At 35.0% G+C, this 20588-nt stretch overlaps 1 protein-coding gene across 2 annotated transcripts in view; it reads left to right on the forward strand.

The window, feature by feature from the left end:
- The window catches only part of LOC143234281 (insulin-like growth factor 2 mRNA-binding protein 1), a 106744-nt gene that overhangs the window by 42180 nt on the left and 43976 nt on the right, over positions 1-20588 (forward strand). The window lies entirely within an intron of this gene.

The raw sequence follows: 20588 nt of genomic DNA on the forward strand, positions 1-20588 counted from the left end.
TAAAGGATGCAGAAATAATTGCAACTACTGAAATTCTCTACTTTGATTTGGTGACTTAACTTTGTAAACACCAATATAAATTAAAACTGTTCAAACACTTAGTGATATTAAGTGTAGGCAGTTTTTTAAGGTTGAAGTTGGCAAACTATTTGGTTAAGTATTGTGTTTTTCACAGTTTGGAAAGTTGATGCACAGTGAATGTGAGAATGAAAAAAAATTAATTTCCAAGAAACAACTAAAATTGCAACTTGTCTTTGAACTGGGCAGCTACATTAATTGACCTGCCTAAACTATATCGAAGAATACCAAGTGTTTTGGGATAGCATAGGACCTATTGGTTCTTTGTGGTCTTTCTATCTTTTAAACTAAAGCTATTAACAAGTAAATATAAAGCAAAACTTTTTTTTTTTTTACACCTATGGAGCTTTCTCTTAAACTCATTTACTGAATGCACAACGTCTGAAAGTAATTCATTTGAAAGGCAAGATACTATCAAAAAAAAAAAGTACCATATTTATGCCTTGCAAGGCTTCATTTTGAAAGACACAATTCTTAGAATATTTTGACTCTGCAACCAACACCTTGGTGCAGCCTTGACTATTTTTCAACTAACTGAATAAATGCGTTATATTCTTCACAGTATATCAACAATATTAAATTAAATGTTTTAATTTATTGAAAATACTCAAGTAATGAGATTATGATCTGTATGAGGTTATTTTGAGTAAACCCTAATCTAACCTTTTGTCTTAAGAGATGCATGTGAATTTTTAAAGTGCTTCTTACAAAGTGCAAAATAAGGTAACAATTAATTGAAGATAACCTCTACCTTACCAAAATTTGTGGCCACTAGTCCTACTCTTCTCACTGTTAAGTACGTAAATTGATGATGAAACAATCAACAGTATTAATTCCTTTAGTCTTAAACATTGCATTTAGACTACCTCCCCTATCTGTTTTCGAGAGACAAGACTTCATAGTTATGAAAATCTCCATCACAGGCTACATTTTAGTAACTTTTCTGAACCCTTTCCAAAAAATCATTTTAGAAACAAGTTAAAGATTGCACACAATATTCAAAATGTGACCTGTACAGTGAAATTATAGCCTCTTCAGAGTTGTATTTAATGTTCTTGTAGATAATGTTATCCTATTTGCCATATCACTAACAAAGAGCAAACTCCTTGAATGGCTTAAGAGACTGGTTAACCATTACGCCACGATCTTCCATGACACTTATTACCATTCTATTATAATTCAAACTAACAGATCCCCAGTGGCACAGCAATGTCTGCAGATTTACACTACTATGATCCTAGTTTCAATACCTGGGGTGGGAAGATCATAGGTAGCCTATTGTGTAGATTTGGACTTAATTACAAATTATAACTCCATCCATTATCTTGCTTTTAGTATAACTAATATATCTGCAAGTTGTTTAACTCGATCACAAATCCTCTTGTAGATCAGTACCATCTTCTTCACAGCCAGCAACACTGAAGATCTTAATCCCATCAGCACATCTAGTGAATATTTCTTCGTTACTCTTGTAAATCGAGAAGAATAAAATGGCTGGATGGAAGAAAGTGGATGACTGTGACAAATGAAGTTGTGAAACTGGATTAATGTTGCATTTTTGTTAGACCCCTTCATTATATCGTCCACTCGTACTCGTGGGTAGCATAATCCAGTTTTCTCCTTCCACAGGCTATATAATCCACATTCCGTAGCGCAGATAGGCCTCGAGTAGCTTTGCGCGAAATTCCAAACAAACACATTCCGTATTAAAAGGAAATACTTAACCTCCTTAAATATAAGAGCAGGCGGTTAAGGCACTCGTCACACCAAACATGCTCTCCCTTTCAGCTGTGGGGAGGTTATAATGTGTACGATCAATCCCAATATTCTTTGGTAAAAAAAGTGATTTATGAGGTGGTGATAACTAACTGCCTTCCCTCTAGTATTCCACTGTTAAATTAGTAAATTAGGAAGGCAAATGCAGATGGCCTATGGGTAGCTTTACGGAAAATTCAAATCGCATCAGTGTAATACCACTTTTGCTGAATAGTCTGGATTTAGTATAAAATACAAAGACCTACAAAAATTTTCGGAGAGAAGTATCGTAGCCCAGTAAGGCTCAATGCCTTTCCAAGATGGCCGCGAGAAACTCGAAACAAATGTTATTCACACCTGATTTTATCGTTTATTTAAAGTTAGCGGGTGAGTGTTTGGAAGAAAAAAAATTAAATATGCATTCACCAAATACAACAAGCACGTGGTCTCAAAATAAATGTTTCAGAGCTATAACTATATATTCTTATTGACTTTCAGATCAACTTTATTATTAGTAAATCGATTCTGGAAAACCGGTCTATTTCGATTAAAAAAAAAAAAAAAAGTACGATAAAGCCGTATTGACTTTGTATAAGCGCTTTGTCAGACCAATGATATTAGCATTTCCGTATCTAGCTACTAAGCCTAAAAACCGATAATTCAAAACTTGTTTGGCTATTCCTCCGTTATTATGGCGATGTAATTATGGCTGAAATAATATCCTTGAGTATAAGCTGAAATAGCTTTTCTGCGTACATAATTAAAACATTTTCAATCATTAATACATTTTTTGTGTTAAAATATATGATGAAAGTTTTGCAGCTCAGGGAAATTACTGTAAATATCGAATACAGTGGTACCTCGGTTCTCGAACTTAATCCGTTCCAGAAGGCTGTTCGAAAACCGAATCAATTTTTTTCCATAAGAAATACTGTAAATTAAATTAATCCGTTACAGACCTCTAAAAATTACGCATTATGAAGCATTTTAAGTAAAAATATTTCTTATTTATGCCTGTATAACAATACTTACATGCATAAAGTCAACCACACAAACTATAAACACAATAAAAAAAAAAAAAAAAATTTAACTGCACTTTACCTGTGCTGAGGAAAGCTGATGGTGTAAGTGAAAGATGGTGAGAAACGTGGAGAGTAGGAGGGTTATTGTTTGGAAGGTGAGTCGCCTTTCACAAAAACGTCAGGTAACTCTCCTGGGATTCTTTCTCTTTTCTGTCTTTTTGCACTGCTGGAATCTGCTTGAGACTCACTGAACCTATTTCTCACTAAAAACTTGTCTAATAAAGTTTATTTCTGCCTGCATTTAATGTTTTTGAAGTAAGATATGGCATTGTCATTGAAAAGGTTTATGCTGCAGTTTGCTACAGCTTTGTCAGGGTGAAAATTTTCCACAAAACTTTGTAACTCTCCCCATTTTCTACACATTTCCTTGATTAGTGAACTAGGAACATCCTCCCTTCCCTCCTTCTCATCAGAAGACACTTCCTCAGTTGCCTTCTGTTGCTGCTCCTTCTGAAGGTATTGGAGTTCTTCTGTGGTGACCTCAGTGTTGTGGTCTTCCACCAACTCCTCCACATCATCACCACTCACATTCAAGCCCATACACTTGCCTATTGAGACAATATCCTCGACAACAGGCTCAGCCTCAAGTCTCTATCTACTACTGAGTCTGGCTACAATTTCTTCCAGGCTGAGTTCATGGTCCTCAAAGACACTTCCCTCCAGGCTTTGTCTATGATCCTCAAGCAATGGAGAACATTAAAGTGATTTTTCCAGAAATTTTTTAAGGGTTAACTCTGTGTCAAAGGTCACTTCAAAGCACCTTTGAAACAGTGCTTCGGTGTAGAGTTTCTTAAAGCTCGATATGACCTGCTGGTCCATGGGCTGAATGAGAGGAGTCGTGTTAGGAGGCAAGAGCTTCACCGTTATGAAACTGTACTCCTCCACCAACCCGTTCTCCAAGCCTGGTGCATTGTCCATCACTAGAAGGGCCTTGAGTGGCAACTTTTTTCCGTGAGGTAATTCTTTACACTTGGGGCAAACACTTCATGGACCCACTTCATAAAAAATTGCCTGGTTACCTATGCTTTACTATTAGCCTTCCACATGACATTTAGTTTACTTTTCAGGACATTATTTTATTTAAAACCCTCGGGTTCTCAGAATGGTACACAAGCAAAGGCTTAAGTTTAAGTCCTCACTACATAACAATAGAGTTAGCCTGTCCTTCATTGGCTTGTGTCCCAGCAGTGACTTTTCCTCCTTGGTGATGTAGGTCCTCTTTGGCATTTTCTTCCAAAAGAGGCCTGTCTCATCACAGTTGAACACTTGTTGGGGAATAAAATCCTCAGCTTCTACATAGTCCTTAAATTCCCTCACAAATTTATCAGCAGCGTCTTTGTTAGAACTGGCACCCTCCCCATGCCTCACCACACTATGTATACCATGTCTGCAAGTACACTCACATTTAATGCTTTTACAAAAGGACACTTTTGTTTGTCGGCGAACTGATGCTCCTTATTTTGATGTTTATGTTAAGAGAAGGAAAGATTCTAAACGATTAGACTACACTATAAGTTGAAATGACGAAGTTTAAACACGTAATTAAATGTGATTTTATAAGAGTGTTATTTGGAGCCACAGAAACCCTAGATGTTAAATAACATTTTGGTATAGCAAAAAGGAAAATAAACTTTTCTTGCTTTAAAACAATGTGTACTCGGACTATGTTTTACTAACACATAATTGACTTATGTATATAATATTTTAGTGAAATTAAATAATTATATCTAAATGAAACTAAATGAGTAAACAAAATCATGAAGAAGAACTGCATTAAAAACAGCAAATCCCAAACTCTGATTAATTATATCATAACCATACATTTTAACGCTTTTGTTTGTTTGTTTTGGAATTTCGCACAAAGCAACTCGAGGGCTATCTGTGCTAGCCGTCCCTAATTTAGCAGTGTAAGACTAGAGGGAAGGCAGCTAGTCATCACCACCCACCGCCAACTCGTGGGCTACTCTTTTACCAACGAAAAGTGGGATTGACCGTTACATTATAACGCCCCCACGGCTGGGAGGGCGAGCATGTTTTGGCGCGACTCGGGCGCGAACCCGCGACCCTCAGATTACGAAGCGCACGCCTTAACGCGCTAGGCCATGCCAGGCCCATTTTAACGCCATAAACAAAACACGCTGCATATTTCTAAAGAGGATTCTAAGGTACAAGCTTACAACGTGAGATTATAAAATGTATTCTAGGTTTTGGAGATGACTGCGGTGGGGATACACTGTCTATCAGTCTTAACCTCTAATTCGCTAGTCTTATATATGAAAATTAGGAGAGCGAGATGAGGGTGTTCAAGCCCACAACATCCCACATCTATGTCACCCTTCACTGCCTGCAGACAGTCGTGGGAAGATGACTGCTCTCCCAAGTTAAAATGAAAAGAAAGATAAACATAAAAAAGATGAAAAATAAGAAATGAAAATAAGGTAGTAACATTTGGATACATTTTATAATCCGAAGTTGTAGTTTGTACCCTAGGATTATTTTCACAAATATGCAGCGTATGTTGTTTCATGTTAATGTGTTTTGTTTATGGCTTAAAAATTCTGGTTATAATATTTTAATATTTATAATTATTTCATCAGCTCAGAGTGTGATAGATCTGCAGAATGATGTGTTTATGAATTCAAACTGGCCTTAAAAATCCAGAAATTCCAACAGTGTTGTTGTTTATCTTACTAAAGGACTTCATATGTATTTTACCAATTTCAAATGAGCGACGCAGCTTAGTTTTTAACCCGTTTCTTATATCGAGTGTTCTAATAAACAAAAACGTAAAATTATCCAATACTATGGAATGTGTAGACTCCACAAGTAGTTAAATGTACGTAAAACAAGTCAGCTGTTACTTAAGGGTTAAGATAGTGTGGTGCTTGGATTTTAGTGTTTAATACCAACAATTTAAGTTTAAAGAGAGTATATAAACAAATAAAGGGTATTTGGATTCTAGTGGTCTTACTAAAAATTAAAATTTATTAATTGCGTCGCTCTGATGAAAATATTACATTAAACCTGAATGTTTGGTGTATTCTCTTAGTCGATTACAGAAGTCAAACTTTTATTTTTTTAAATGTTAGCCTGATTTCACGTTTGATACTCAGGCGCATGACTTTCTTTTAGAAGCAGAATATTTACTCCAACGTGCATTTAATCACATTTCTTAACTTGAAAATAGAAAATTATCACATCATATAATTTTATTTTAAAAATGCTTTAAACTTCAAGTAGAGTGATTATTATGTTCGGCGGTATAAATTGCTTTGTATTAGTGTGCTGCTTAAAGTTGTGGATTTATTTTGAGGCTTACTTTATCTCATTCAAATATGATATTTATCAACGATACATTTTAAGTCTGGTGTGGCTAGGTGATTCAGACGATCGGCTTATAATCTGAAGGTCGTTGGTTCGAATCCCCGTCACACTAAAACTTGCGCACCCTTTCAGGCGTGGGGGCGTTATAAAGTTACTATCAATCCCACTATTTGTTGCTGAAGTATTAGTACAAAAGTTGGCGGTGGGTAGTGATGACAAGCTGCCTTTACTCTAGTCTTACACTACTAAATTAGGGACGGCTGGCGCAGATAGCCATCGTGAAGGTTTGCGCGAAATTCGAAAAAGAAACGATATATTTCAAAACTGTTTTATAACGTGAACTTAAGGCTTCAAATTATTGACTATATATTACGAAGCGTGAAAGGCAGGATACGTTTGTGCCAATCGCACCGATTAAGTCAGTTCAACGTACAATCAGAGCAATTGGGCACGTGCGTTATGCTTTAGTGCAAACTACAAGCAGAGAAGTCACGCTTGACCAAAGCACGTGCTGAGGCGTACTGCACGTCGACTTTCGTACGTATTACTTGTCATTAAGCCAATTTTGCCGTTATTGTGACCAGTCCTAGCAGCTGTTAGATCATAAAAAGAGTTAATTAAAACGAACCGGAGCATATTAACCGAAACCGTTTGATTGCATTAAAGAAAACCCACAAAAAGTATATTAACAACAAATAATGTGAATTAGGCTTAGTATTTTAAGAAACATGTATATCCAAAAAAAAAAAAAACGTAGACATTACAGCATATAAATAAGGAATATTTTTTTGTCTATGAATAATAATAGAAATATATGAAAACAGTATTAGATAATGAAGGTAACTGATCTTTCTTCTCATCAATCATGCTAACAGGATTAGAAACACAGAAGTTTACTGTTCATATTCCAATAAACGTCGTATAATTTTTAACTTGTTTCGTCATAGGTTTCACAATAAATCTACTTTATACAGTATAGCTTGAACAAGTTGAAAAAAGTTAGATATAGTTATTATACAGCTGAACGGGCATATAGCCCAACAGAAACGAATTTAAAATATTGTATTGGTTAAAAGTATGCAGTTTCCTTCCACGTATATATCACCGTACTAATTTGTCTGTACCATTTGACTCGTCTCTTTTGAGCAGCTCAAACCTGAAATAATAAATGTAGAAAGCAGGGAAATAAAAGTTATGTGGACGTGTGCTCGTGCATCACTGAGGTGTATGTCGTTACCAAGACGACCGTTTTCAGCTGCGTTTGTTTTTCAGTCTTTCAGTCACTTCTTCTCCGCCAGTCTCTACGGTATACTTATTTATTTGAAAGCCCTTCAACATTCAATAACATTTACAAGTGAACTTGATTCAGAAGTGTGTGTTTGTGTTGTATTATGAATGTCTACTTGATGTGAATTTCGTCCGGAAAAAAAACCGAAAACATCCCAACTTTCCCGTGGTATAATGGTTTGGTTTAGTTTGTTTTAAATTTCGCGCAAAGCTACACGAGAACTCTCTGCGCTAGCTGTCCCTAATTTTGCAGTGTAAGACTTGAGGGAAGGCAGCTGGTCATCACCACCCACCGCCAATTCTTAGACTACTCTTTTACCAACGAATAGTGGGATTGACCGTGTCATTATAATGTCCCCACGGCTGAAAAAGCGAGCATGGTTGGTGCGACGGGGATTCGAACCCGCGATCTTCGGATTACGAGTCAAGTGCCTTAACCACCTGGCCATGCCGGACCTCAAAAACAAGACAAACCTGAAGAAGAATAGTCAACTATTCGAAAGCGATCGAGATTTGGGTCTTTTTTTTTTTAAAAAAAAAAAGGTTGTATCTCTTGTGCGCCAACTCTTGTATCAGAATTTATTGCATCAAGCCCATAGATTTTACAATACCATTTATACGTATTAATTAGATTATATGTGTGTGAGTTGTGTTTCAAATATTTTTGAATACATTTCACGAAAATTTTCTGATTAATTACACACTGCACAACAAAGTTTTAGCTTCTTGAACACTGTTGGCTGTACCTTATAGATTTTGGGCTGCTGATCACGAAAATCACATCCAAATTTGCCCATCACGTACCGTTTCATCTTCAGTTTTCACCAGGACATTGCTACAATGGAAAAACGATATCAGGGCAACTGGAATCCATCAATGCTTGATGACTACTGTTGGACATTGAATACAAACGAAAATCAGGAGCTAAACACTTTTAATTATGTTGAACTTAATAGTGTATTAGAAACATAAACGCAATTAAATACGTTATTGCCGGTAAACAGTTAACTGTCTATTTCTCAGAGTTCCTACGTGATGAAGCAAAACCAAAACTATATTTGTGCATACCCACCAGGTACGTGTCACAATCAGCAAAAACTTTTCAGGAAGCAAAACTTTAAAAAAAAATTGTTGTGCACTGAATTATTGGTTTGTTTTTGAATTTCGCGCAAAGCAACACGAGGGCTATCTCCGTTAGCTGTCCCTAATTTTGCAGTGTAAGACGAGAGGGAAGGCAGCTAGTCATCACCACCCACCGCCAACTCTTGGCTACTCTTTTATCAACGAATAGTGGGACTGACCGTCACATTATAACGTTCCCACGGCTGAAAGGGCGATCATGTTTGGCACGACGGGGATTTGAACCAGCGACCATCAGATTACGTGTCGAACGCCTTAACCAACTGGCAATGTCGGGCCTGATTAATTATTGGAAGTTTACAACTTGCTTATATAATAGTAACCATAGGATCACGAGCCATTTGTAGAGAAACTGCTCGGTGACATTGTTTAGGACATTGAATAAGATTAAATCAGCCAGACCCACCACTTGCTCACTAGTATTATTAAGGGCTCACTTCGTTACCGTCTCGATTTGCAATCAACATTTACAGGTCATCCAAGATAATTTGCTAAGAGTGAATATTTTCTGTGGAATTTCGATATTTAAGGTCTCGTAAATCATATCCAAGTGGGTTAACCACTGGACGATTCAAGAAAAAGAAAATAGTCGCAATAAAAATAACAACGTGTCTTATTTTTACCGCCCTTTCTGCTTCAACATTTTATTGTCTTCTTTGGATTGGTATTTAGTATCATTCAGTGGCTTCTTTTCCTGATTGGTCGAACTCAACAAGAGCCCCATCACGAATACAGATAGCACTTGTTTACGGAAAACATTCAAAGTAATACCAACAACTCACTTCTTTAGGCCTGATTCTAAAAGCCCAGAAATGAGAGAAGAAGATTGAATATGCTGCAATATTTCAAACACATTATGTATGACATATCTAGTACCGACGAGAATATGCTGCAATGTTTCAAACACATTATATATGACATATCTAGTACCGACGAGAATATGCTGCAATGTTTCAAACACATTATATATGACATATCTAGTACCGACGAGGCCTTTCTTTAAAACTAAGACTCATCGAACCAGTTAGGATATATATATATCTTCAGTTTTCATGAACAACAATTATAATGATGTGAACCATATACTTTATTTATTTAGGTCATTCATAAATCATAGTTTAAAGGTAAGAATTAATAACATTGTTTATTTTATTCAAGTTTTAATGTCGAATATTTATTCTTGTTTATCCATTTGTATTTATTAGTATGCGTTAATTAACTATATTACTTCTTACAGCATCTGTCATGACAGTAAGTTAATTAAAACTTTTATATTCGTCAGGTATTCCGTAAGTGACAGCGTTTTCAAAATGCATTTCGTAAAGAAACTGTTGCGTTATTTCTAATATCACTATACCTGTGACGGGTTTGGTTATCTATAAAATTGTTTTTAATTAGATTAGTTTGTTTGTTTTTGAATGACTCGCAAACTTACGCGATGGCTATCTGTGCTAGCCATCCCTAACTTAGCAGTGTAAGCCTGGCCAGGTGGTCAATGCACTTGAATCGTAATCCGAGGGGCGCGGGTTCGAATCCCTGTCACACCAAACATGCTCGCTCTTTCAGCCGTGGGAGCGTTATAATGTGACGACTACTCCAACTAATGGGAAAGGAGTAGCCCAAGAGTTGGCGGTGGGTGGTGATGACTAGCTGCCTTCCCTCTAGTCTTACACTGTTAAAGTAGGGACGGCTAGCACAGATAGCTTTTGTGTAGCTTTGCTCGAAATTCAAAAACAGACAAACAAGCATCAAGACATGTCTCAGTCAAGAACGCGTTGGTACACGTGTTTTGATTGGTTGCTGAGTGAAGTACCCAAACAGCGTGTACGATTTGTGAAATATACTGGCATGGTGTAAGCTTCTGAGTAAAAATGATTTTTTAACAAGTATATTATTATGTACTTCATTTTTTACATATTACGACTTAAAATAGCTTAAAACGGAGTTAAATTACAGTTTAAATTCTGAAGCTATTTAAATGTCGATGCGCATCAAATTTATTGATATTTGCCAACAAGACTGATACTCAGTTTTCTTTCTTCAAACAAAAAGATTTTAATATATAAACAATAATACAATTTATAATAATGGTTATTACAGTTTGTTATTATAAATAATGATTTATATTCAAAAGTTTTACAAACTTGCAAACAGTATCGAGTCTTTTATCTGATCTGGAACTTCCTTGCTATCCTATCGAGGGTTCACGATGAGTGAATTAATTTCGAGTTGATATCGGTACAGTTCACCTAATGGGCAACTAGCTAGATCTTCACTAATCGCATGTCGATTACAAGTCGAATTATTCGCCGATAAAGGTGTGTAATGTTTTCGTAAAAATACCATGTCCGATGTTAATCCACTGAAGGTTAAACGGTTTGTAATATTCGAAATTTATAAACGTTCCAGATCAACATTAGAAGTTCCCGTTTGATAAGCGCTAATCACAGTTATAGCTTCCGAGGTTTATAATATAGCAATCGTAGCAAACCAATAATAAATATATATATACTGTCTCCTGCCGCGTTTCTTTGGTTACCTTTTATAACCGTTAGGCGAGATTCAAGAAATTTCAGCTTGCACAACACTTGTTGATTCTTACATTCGAGAATTTTTTACAACTTCGTGAATAGGCGGGAAATTTACGATACAGATTTAACAGTATTAATTACATGCATTTCTATATATATAGTTAACTGAAACAAATATTGATATTAAAATAAATATATCTTAGTAAACCGTCCCAATTTATATAGAACAACAACGGAAAACGACCAATAAATGAACGTGAGTTTGTAACAGAGACAACTCGATATTTAGAACCGTTAATTATTTATAGTCCGAAATTTTATATCTCTGTAATGATAAAAAAATAAGCAAAATATGTTTTCACCGCCCATTCCGAGAAGCGGTTAGGCGTTTTTCAGACCCGACTGTTGCGCTACAGAACGACTATTATTTAATCAGTAACTGAATAATATTAATTAACTCCTGTCTATTTTTGGCGACAACTCAAATAAACAGTGTATTCTATCACATAAATAGTAACTCCAGAACATGTAGATAATTGCTATGCTTTCCTCACTGTGTGTACCCCGCTAGTACAACGGTAAGTCTACGCTAAAATCACGGGCTAGATTCCTCTCGGTGGACTCGGTTGATAGCCCGGTGTGACTTTACCATATGAAAACACGCACACATACGTACACTCCTTAGTGTGTTGATTGGAGTTTACAAAAGTTTGAACAATAATTCAGTCTAGATTGATACGGTTAGTGCACGTGTCGTTGTGCGGTTAGTAGTTCAAAGATACTTTATTTCTAGATATTTAGCAGAAAATATGTGGTCCTTATAAAGCGGCTTCTTTCACAAGGTAAAAAGGCGACAGACAACAAGTGCACCGGACAACAACTAACAAGAAGAGCGTGCGACCTGCACGTGCGCGGTTAAAGCTGCTTCTCATGTCGTCATTATTCAAATACACGATTTTGACTACAGGGACGCGAAAACGAATTAAAAAAACACCCTTCGTAAGTCAAGCGATCACACGTGAGGAAAACTCAACCGTGACGTCACTACGCGATCACATGGTCTAACTTAAGTAACTTAGATATGAAATAAAATCATTTTGTGTAAAAAAAAGGCGTAATCGAAGAAGAATGTTACGTTATCGTGTGTGTTTTATTTTATTTCTTATTTTATTAAAAGTAATAATATACTTTATTATGGCCTAACCCATTTTACGTGACGATTCTATAATTAAATATGATACACTCATTTCATTTCAGATCACCGTTTTGGTCGGTGATCCTACGACTAGGCCCCTAATTTGAGGGTCGCGGTTTCGAATCCCGGTCGCACTAAACATGCTCGTCCTTTCAGCCGTGGGGACATTATAAAGTGATGGTAAATCCCACCATTCGCTGGTAAAAGAGTAGCCCAAGAGTTGGCGGTAGGTGTTGATGACTAGCTGCTTTCTATCTTGTCTTATACTGCTAAATTAGAGACGGCTAGCGCAGATAGCCCTCGTGTAGCTTTGCGCGAAATTCATAAAACAAACAAACAAACAATTCTACGATTGAGTAAATATACTTCATTATATCTTGGTTCCCCTGCCTAGTACAGCGGTAAGTCTACGGATTTATAATGCTAAAATCAGGGGTTCGATTTCCCTCGGTAGACTCAGCAGATAACCCGATGTGGCTCTGTTATAAAAACAACAACAACACACACACACACACACTCATTAATCTTAGGATTTTTTAAAAATTTGTGACGAATTTTGTGGTTTTATTTTATTTATTTGAACTATTAACGTTTCAGTTCGTATTACATACTTCAAGGTAACAACTTTGAAAACTTACGAAGCTATGCAATCATCCTATATCATTTCTTATGTCACGGAACCTTAACCCACCCTTAAAACCTAGTTCAGATGAAAGTGACCATGCTCGTAACAGTATTGTTAATACAATACACTTCTCCCATTGAAATAAAACCAAAACGAAATGTTTTAAATACTCTCGTTAGGGGTCGTGTCTTCCTCTTGTCTTATCATTCGTACGTATACACAAGTAAGCGAATATCCGTACGAACAATTATTTCGTATAATTATGCACGTATCTGCCTGGAGAAAAGTGTGAATCAACTTATTAAAAAAATAAGTCTGATACTTGACACTCAATAATTGAATCAACAAGAAAAAAACTAGCATTACCTGTTGTTATTTTTGAAGGGTTCGAACCCCTGATTATCTTTTCCGCAATTTTAGGGTTCTAGGGACACACTTTGAAAATTACTGTTTCATCAGTTAGTTTGATGTTATGAATTATTATCGTCAATGCCAGTAAAAGTTCACTTGTAACACTTCTGAACTTGAAACATGTATAATAAGTACTCTGATGTTTAATAAATATTTCGAAGGTAAACATGTTGCATAATTTTTATCCTGAAATTAAATAACACTGTATCTTACGATGTAATTTTCATTGACACGTATAATAAATAATTTTAAATAAAACAATAAAAAGATAGTCAGTACGAATAACTCCCCCGCTGGTACAGTCTTCGGATTTACAACGCTAAAATTATGGGTTCGATTCCCCTCGGTGGATTCAGCAAATAATCCAATGTGGCTTAGCTATAAGAAAATACTGACACATGCTACAAATAAATGTAACATATTTTTATCTCAATTGATATGAAAGTGGTACATTGTGAAGAGTAGGTGTATGTTTTGATTGATAAGTTTGTACATTGTGAGGAGTAGGTGTATGTTTTGATTGATAAGTTTGTACATTGTGAAGAGTAGGTGTATGTTTTGATTGATAAGTTTGTACATTGTGAAGAGTAGGTGTATGTTTTGATTGATAAGTTTGTACATTGTGAAGAGTAGGTGTATGTTTTGATTGATAAGTTTGTACATTGTGAAGAGTAGGTGTATGTTTTGATTGATAAGTTCTTTTTTGGTAAAATATGACGTAAAAACAAACGTTATTTCTACTTATCCATTAAAAGCCTTTACAAACTCATACTTTTGGGTAATGTACGATTTATCCAAACATCGAAAATAATATCTTTTCTAATAAAGTAACGATCACATTGGCAAGATGATCTTTACTGTGGAAAAAAACACAACATAAAAAACCTTTCAGTGACGTTATGACTTTTTACAACCTTCAGCTACTCGGATCTGTAACTTTTTTTTTTCTTCACCAGGGTAAACATTTTGAAAAATAAAATAGATTTTGTGTGCATGTTTTAAAACGTGTATGAGACTCTGAAAGTATATAGTGTAACAGATTTACTGTTATAAATTTTATTTTAACATCTGCGTTTGTTTTAATTTTATGCATGTGACGTGTATGTTAATGTGCATCGCGCAAGTCCCGTCTGTTCTCTAAATTTGTAGAAGATTCTTGAGCATATCAACAATGTGATTGCCAGTATTGTTGCCAGTTGAACTTTCTAGAACTTTGTCTGAACGTTTATAAAGCGACGCGTCAAGAGACAGCAAAAGAATATTGTTTGGTCGCTACAGTTAGTATACTGTACTATAAACCTTGGAAGCTATAACTGTGGTAAGCGTTTATTAATCGGTAAACTACAGATATTTGTCTTGGAACGTTTATAGATTTTGAACATTACGAACTTCAGAGAATTAAGTTCGGACGTTATTATTTCTGTGAGGACATTACATATCTAACTCGGTTAAAAGTGAGCTTGTCAGCGGCATTAGGCCAACCAAAGATAGAGATAGCTAGCTTTCCTGTCAAGAAAAGTATAAGTGAAACGATGTCAAATGAGAATTAATTCGCTTGTCATGAACCTGGACCGTCGATAAAATATTTATGTTCAGACCAGATAGAAGACTGAATAAGTGTTTGTGAGTTTATCACATTTTTGTATATAAATCATTATTTGTAATAACTATTATTATAAATAGTATTGTTGTTTGTATATAAAAATATATTTGTATTAAAACGAAAATTTTGTGTGTCAATCTTGTTGCCAAATATCATAAATTTAATACATATCGACATTTAATTAACTTATAAACTAAAATTAAAATTTACGGCTATTTAAAACCGTATTACGTAATGTGCATAACATAATACACCATAGACTCGCCCAAGATAAATTATAACATGTAACAATAGTAACATATGTTTACAATTGTGTAACAGAATGCATGCCAGGTGGAAAACAACATTCACCTGCAACTGTTTACAGAATGAGGAGACATTAATTGTAGTTATTTTTATTTGATAAGTCTGGTGTATTAAGGAAATACACAAAATGATATAAGTCATTAAAAGAAAATAATACGAATACGCAGTGTTTCGTTAGCTCAAATGTACTAAACTACGTGGACTTACATTATTTCAAGCCAAGTAGTCCAATACATTTAAGTTCAATACGATACCAACTAGTTACAATTACCATGCCAACCTATCATAGAATGTATAATTACAAACGTCTTGATAATTAGAAACGGAGCAGTATACGTAAGATCGAGTAGTTTGAATCGTCTAGCATACGTCGAAAATTACTGTTTAATCAACTGACAAAAACGTACATAAGTGAACAACAGTTTTTATGCTGATTTTGTTATATTCGAAGCATGGAACTGCAACGTTTTAATGTACAAACATTATCTTGTAGAGAAACCTAATAAACAAGTACTCGTTACCCGTTACTCGAAACGTCAAGCTTCAAATGCGTTGCTAATGTAAAAACATTATTTTATAGAGAAACCTTATAAACAATTACTCGAAGCATCAAGCTTCAAATACGTTGCTAATGTAAAAACATTATTTTGTAAAGAAACGTAGTAAACAATTACTCGTTACCCCTGTAATTTCACTTCGATTGAAATTAGACACACAGCTACACAATGGGCCATCTATAATCTGTCCACCACGGGTATCGAAACCCTGTTTCTAGGTGTGTGGAGTCCGCAGACATACCATTGTGCTACTATTATTTCGTAGAGAACACTCATAAAACATTACTTGCTACTCCTTATGTGATGAGCTCGATAACATTTCTAACAGTGCACAATATGTGTTTGTGGATCATGAGTTTCAGTTTGGCTAATCAACAATGTATCCAATAATTAATAACTATAAGTTACTTAAGTTAATTGTATATTCATGTTTACTGCTTCAAGACAATTGCAATTTAAGTTATGGCTGTTACTTAACATTTTCTTCGTCGAAAAAAACAAACAAACAAAAAACGTGAAAAATCTAATTTATTCGAATTAATATTACTACGTTAATTTGTAACGTGTGTGTGTTTTCTTATAACAAAGCCATGTTGGGCTATCTGCTGAGTTCACCGAGGGGAATCCAACCCTTGATTTTAGCATTCTAAATCCGAAGACTTACCGCTGTACCAGCAGGGGACAAGTTGTAACATCAGGAGAAAAAATTATATGAATTTACCATCAAACCTTGTACATATTTTAGGATCATTAGAGTTACCACATATTCTGTTATTAGTATAAAGGTTAGGGTTATTACAGGGCGAACCCAATAGGAAAATAGATGATTTATCCGAAAACCTAAAAGAAATAAAAATGCCATATTCAGTGTCCATCAACACACAGTGAACAAAAATCCTGTTTCTAGTGGTTAGATTTCCATTTCGGTTTGGTAGAGATCGGTGTACGTCACCTGTTTCATTCCCGCCTTTCTTCGACCACGCAACACAGGGAGCATTTCTGCATTTCATAACTTTCGCCCTTATATGATCTTATAATCACTTATGCTGGGAATAAACAAGTGAAATTTCTGAATTTGTTTTTATTTAAATTATCAAAATCGTTCGAAATCTGTATAACCATATACATTAAGTGAATGAAAAACAAATTAAACCGTGCATTCAAAAGACAATTCTCTCGGTGTTGTTTGATAACAATTACGTGTGCTTAAAAAGTTGAAAGCATATGTTGATGTATGAAAACAGAGAAAAACTTATAATTAACAATATAGAAATGTAGCTATTTTACTTCAGTAGTATACAATAACTTTGTTCGCGGGTTCGAATCCCCGTCGCACCAAACATGCTCGCCTTTTCAGCCGTGGGGGTATTACAGAGTTACGATCAATCCTGCTATTCACAGGTAAAAGAGTAGCCCAAGAGTTGGCGGTGGGTGGTGATGACTAGCTGCCTTTCCTCTAGTCTTACACTGTTAAATTAGAGACAGCTAGCGCAGATATCCCTCGAGTAGCTTTGCGCGAAATTAAAAAGCAAACAAATAAAAAATCTACTCTGTAATAATCTATTTGCAAAATATATACGAAATGACTTTGTGTACTTTTTTTTTCGTGGAAGAAGTAATAAATAAGTAAACTTTTTTTTCTGTAGATTAAATTCACTTAATTCAGTCGTTTGCTTATTAAATAACAAACACAAATTTATTTGTTATACACTTAAAGCGTACATAAATTGTGGTAAATGTATTGATTTTTTTCTCTAATTACATTTATGGTTATTATATTGAAAATATATCGCTACACAGTTATTTCAGTGGAAAGAATTTACACCTGTAGTGAAAATAAAAATGGTTTTTATCTATCGTTTTTAAGCGCAAAGTTACACTATAAGTACTTCCCATCACGGGTATAGAACCCCCCTTTTCAGCGTTATAAGCCTTTTTGTTTACCACTGAGCCACTGTAAAGTACATTTGTATATATATATATATATATATATATATAATTCATCGAATTTGAGTATCATATTTTTTTCTCTTTTATTGGTTTAAAATAAAACACGCAACAGCACACTCTTTATATACTAAGTACATTTAGGTTTGGACCTTCCGTTTTAAACCATACAACTAAGTTAACTAACGTATCAGCAGCTAACGTAATAAAACTCACATCAGTGTTTTAGTTCACACGATTGCAAATGGATTTAATTTTAACTAATACATATGGTCCGACATAGCTAGGTGGGTTAAGGCGTGAGACTCATAATCCGAGGGTTGCGGATTCGCATCCCGGTCGCACCAAACGTGCTCGTCGTTTTGGCCGTGGGGGCGTTATAATGTGACGGTCAATCCCACGTTGTTAAACGGGTAGCCCACGAGTTGGCGGTGGGTGGTGATGACTAGCTGCCTTCTCTCTAGTCTTACACTGCTAAATTAGGGACAGCTAGCGCAGATAGCCCTTCAGTAGCATTGCGCGAAATTAAAAAACAAACTAATATATATTATTCAAAAATTACCACTAAAATTTACATATTTTAGCTACCATATAAAACAGCTAATCTACTAATTTTTATAAATAGAACGTATTACGCCATTATTTTGAGTAGACAGTAATTTTTTTTGTAATAAAAGAAAAAAAAGATCAAGATTTAACGATTGTGAGAATTAGAGATCACCCCTCTTTATCCGATACTTCCCTTTTGATAAAATCGCATAAGGCGATAATGAAAAGATACAAAACATATAGCTTGACTGATTCGTGAAAATATTTTTTATTTTATTTTATTAGTTAGTAAAGGGTATGCCGCATGAATATAATATTTACATTGGGCTTTCTTAGTATATTATTTTTGCAAATCGACTTCGCTGTGCAGTGGGTGTAGAAATATTTACAAGAAAATTTAAGCTTGAATTACATTCACGAGATTTTTCGCTTGTTTTGAGTTTTACAACAAAATTAAGTGTTTGCTACTGAAAAATTTGCAGGAATAAATAATTTTGTTATTTTGAGAGGACGCGTCTCTATTATTCGAATTTAAAATAATTAATATTAATCCCAAACGTGAAATATTTTTTTACATTTTCTAAAGTAAGTAGATTAAAACATTGAATTCGCATCAATTGATTTTTTTTTAAGTTTTATTATTTGGGTCTGATTCACATATGAAAATGCGAATTTGTTTTTCGAAGCTGTTAAAACAAACAAAAAGAACGTATCATTCATTAACGTAATAGTTCGGCATGGCCAGGTGGTTAAGGCACTCGATTTATAGTCCGAGGGTACCACGTTCGAAACATGCTCGCCCTTTCAGCTGTTGGGGCATTATAATGTCACGGTCAATCTCACTACTCGTTAGTAAAAGAGTAACCTAAGAGCTGGCGATATGTGGTGATGACAAGCTGCCTTTCCTCTAGTCTTTCATTGTAAAATTAGGGACGGCTAGCGCAGATAGCCCTCGTGTAGCTTTGTGTGAAATTCAAACTTTAACGTAATATATAACACTTTCTCCTATTTAACTTTAGTCTAATACACTTCATTCCAAAAGTTATCCTTTAAGATGACTGTGGGGAGTGAATTGCTTCGTCGATTAACTTAATTCTATAAATGCAAAGTTAAAATATTAATTGTTATGTCTCGAGACTGACTGTTGTTTATGAGTTTGTTTTCGACATTTATGTTACATTTGCTGTAAAAATTCAGTAAGATGCAGGTTTTTGTCTATCACACACAAACCTAGTTTGAATGTTGCAATCTACAGACGAAAAAGATTTATTATTATTATTTTTTACGTTAAACTACACAACGAGTTATCAGTGCCATAACCACTACAAAATACGAACTACAGTTGTTGTTTTTTTTTGCGTTATATGCCTTCAGGCTTAACGCAAACTACTGGGAGAAGGGGGCAAATAATACAATAACACTAATTCATACTTCTTGACTTCTGTTGTTGTTTTTTTTTTATTTGTTTTGAAACGTTCTGCATAACAATAGTAAAGCCAAGTTTTTAAACTTTAAACTCTTGTTGTTTTGCGTGAATACTGAGTTTATTATTATAATGATTTAAATAAGATACTATAAGTTTAAATAATCTACGACGGAAGGTGACAAACCGATGTTGCAACCAGTTACAACTTACTTTTTATTATGTGCTGACGAACATGACATTGCTATAATTTAAAGACAAACAAACATGCTCGCCCTTTCAGTCGTGGGGGTGTTATAATGTGACGGTCAATCCCACTATTCGTTGGTAAAAGAGTAGCCTAAGAGTTGGCGGTGGATGGTGATGACTAGCTGCCTTCCCTCTAGTCTTACACTACTAAATTAGGTACGGCTAGCACAGATAGCCCTCGAGTAGGTTTGTGCGAAATTCAAAAACAAACAAACAATAAATTGATTTAATATTGAGAAAGATTTATATAATTTTGCTTAAAAATATATGAATATGGCAAAAATATTTTCATATATATATTTTGTTAAAATTAGTTTGATAATAATGCTCAAACACATAGAGTTATATTATCATACAGCTAGATGAATAATATTTATAGAAATTTAGTGCCCCGAGAGATTTCAAATTGCAGATGTTTTTTTCATTGTCTTAAACTACCTCCCTCGGTGGGCTCAGCAGATAGCCCAATGTGGCTTTGCTATAAGAAAACACAAAAATACAAATTTAAACTACCTATAAATTTGCC

This window comes from Tachypleus tridentatus, chromosome 12 (assembly GCF_004210375.1).
Source record: "Tachypleus tridentatus isolate NWPU-2018 chromosome 12, ASM421037v1, whole genome shotgun sequence".
NCBI lineage: Eukaryota > Metazoa > Arthropoda > Merostomata > Xiphosura > Limulidae > Tachypleus > Tachypleus tridentatus.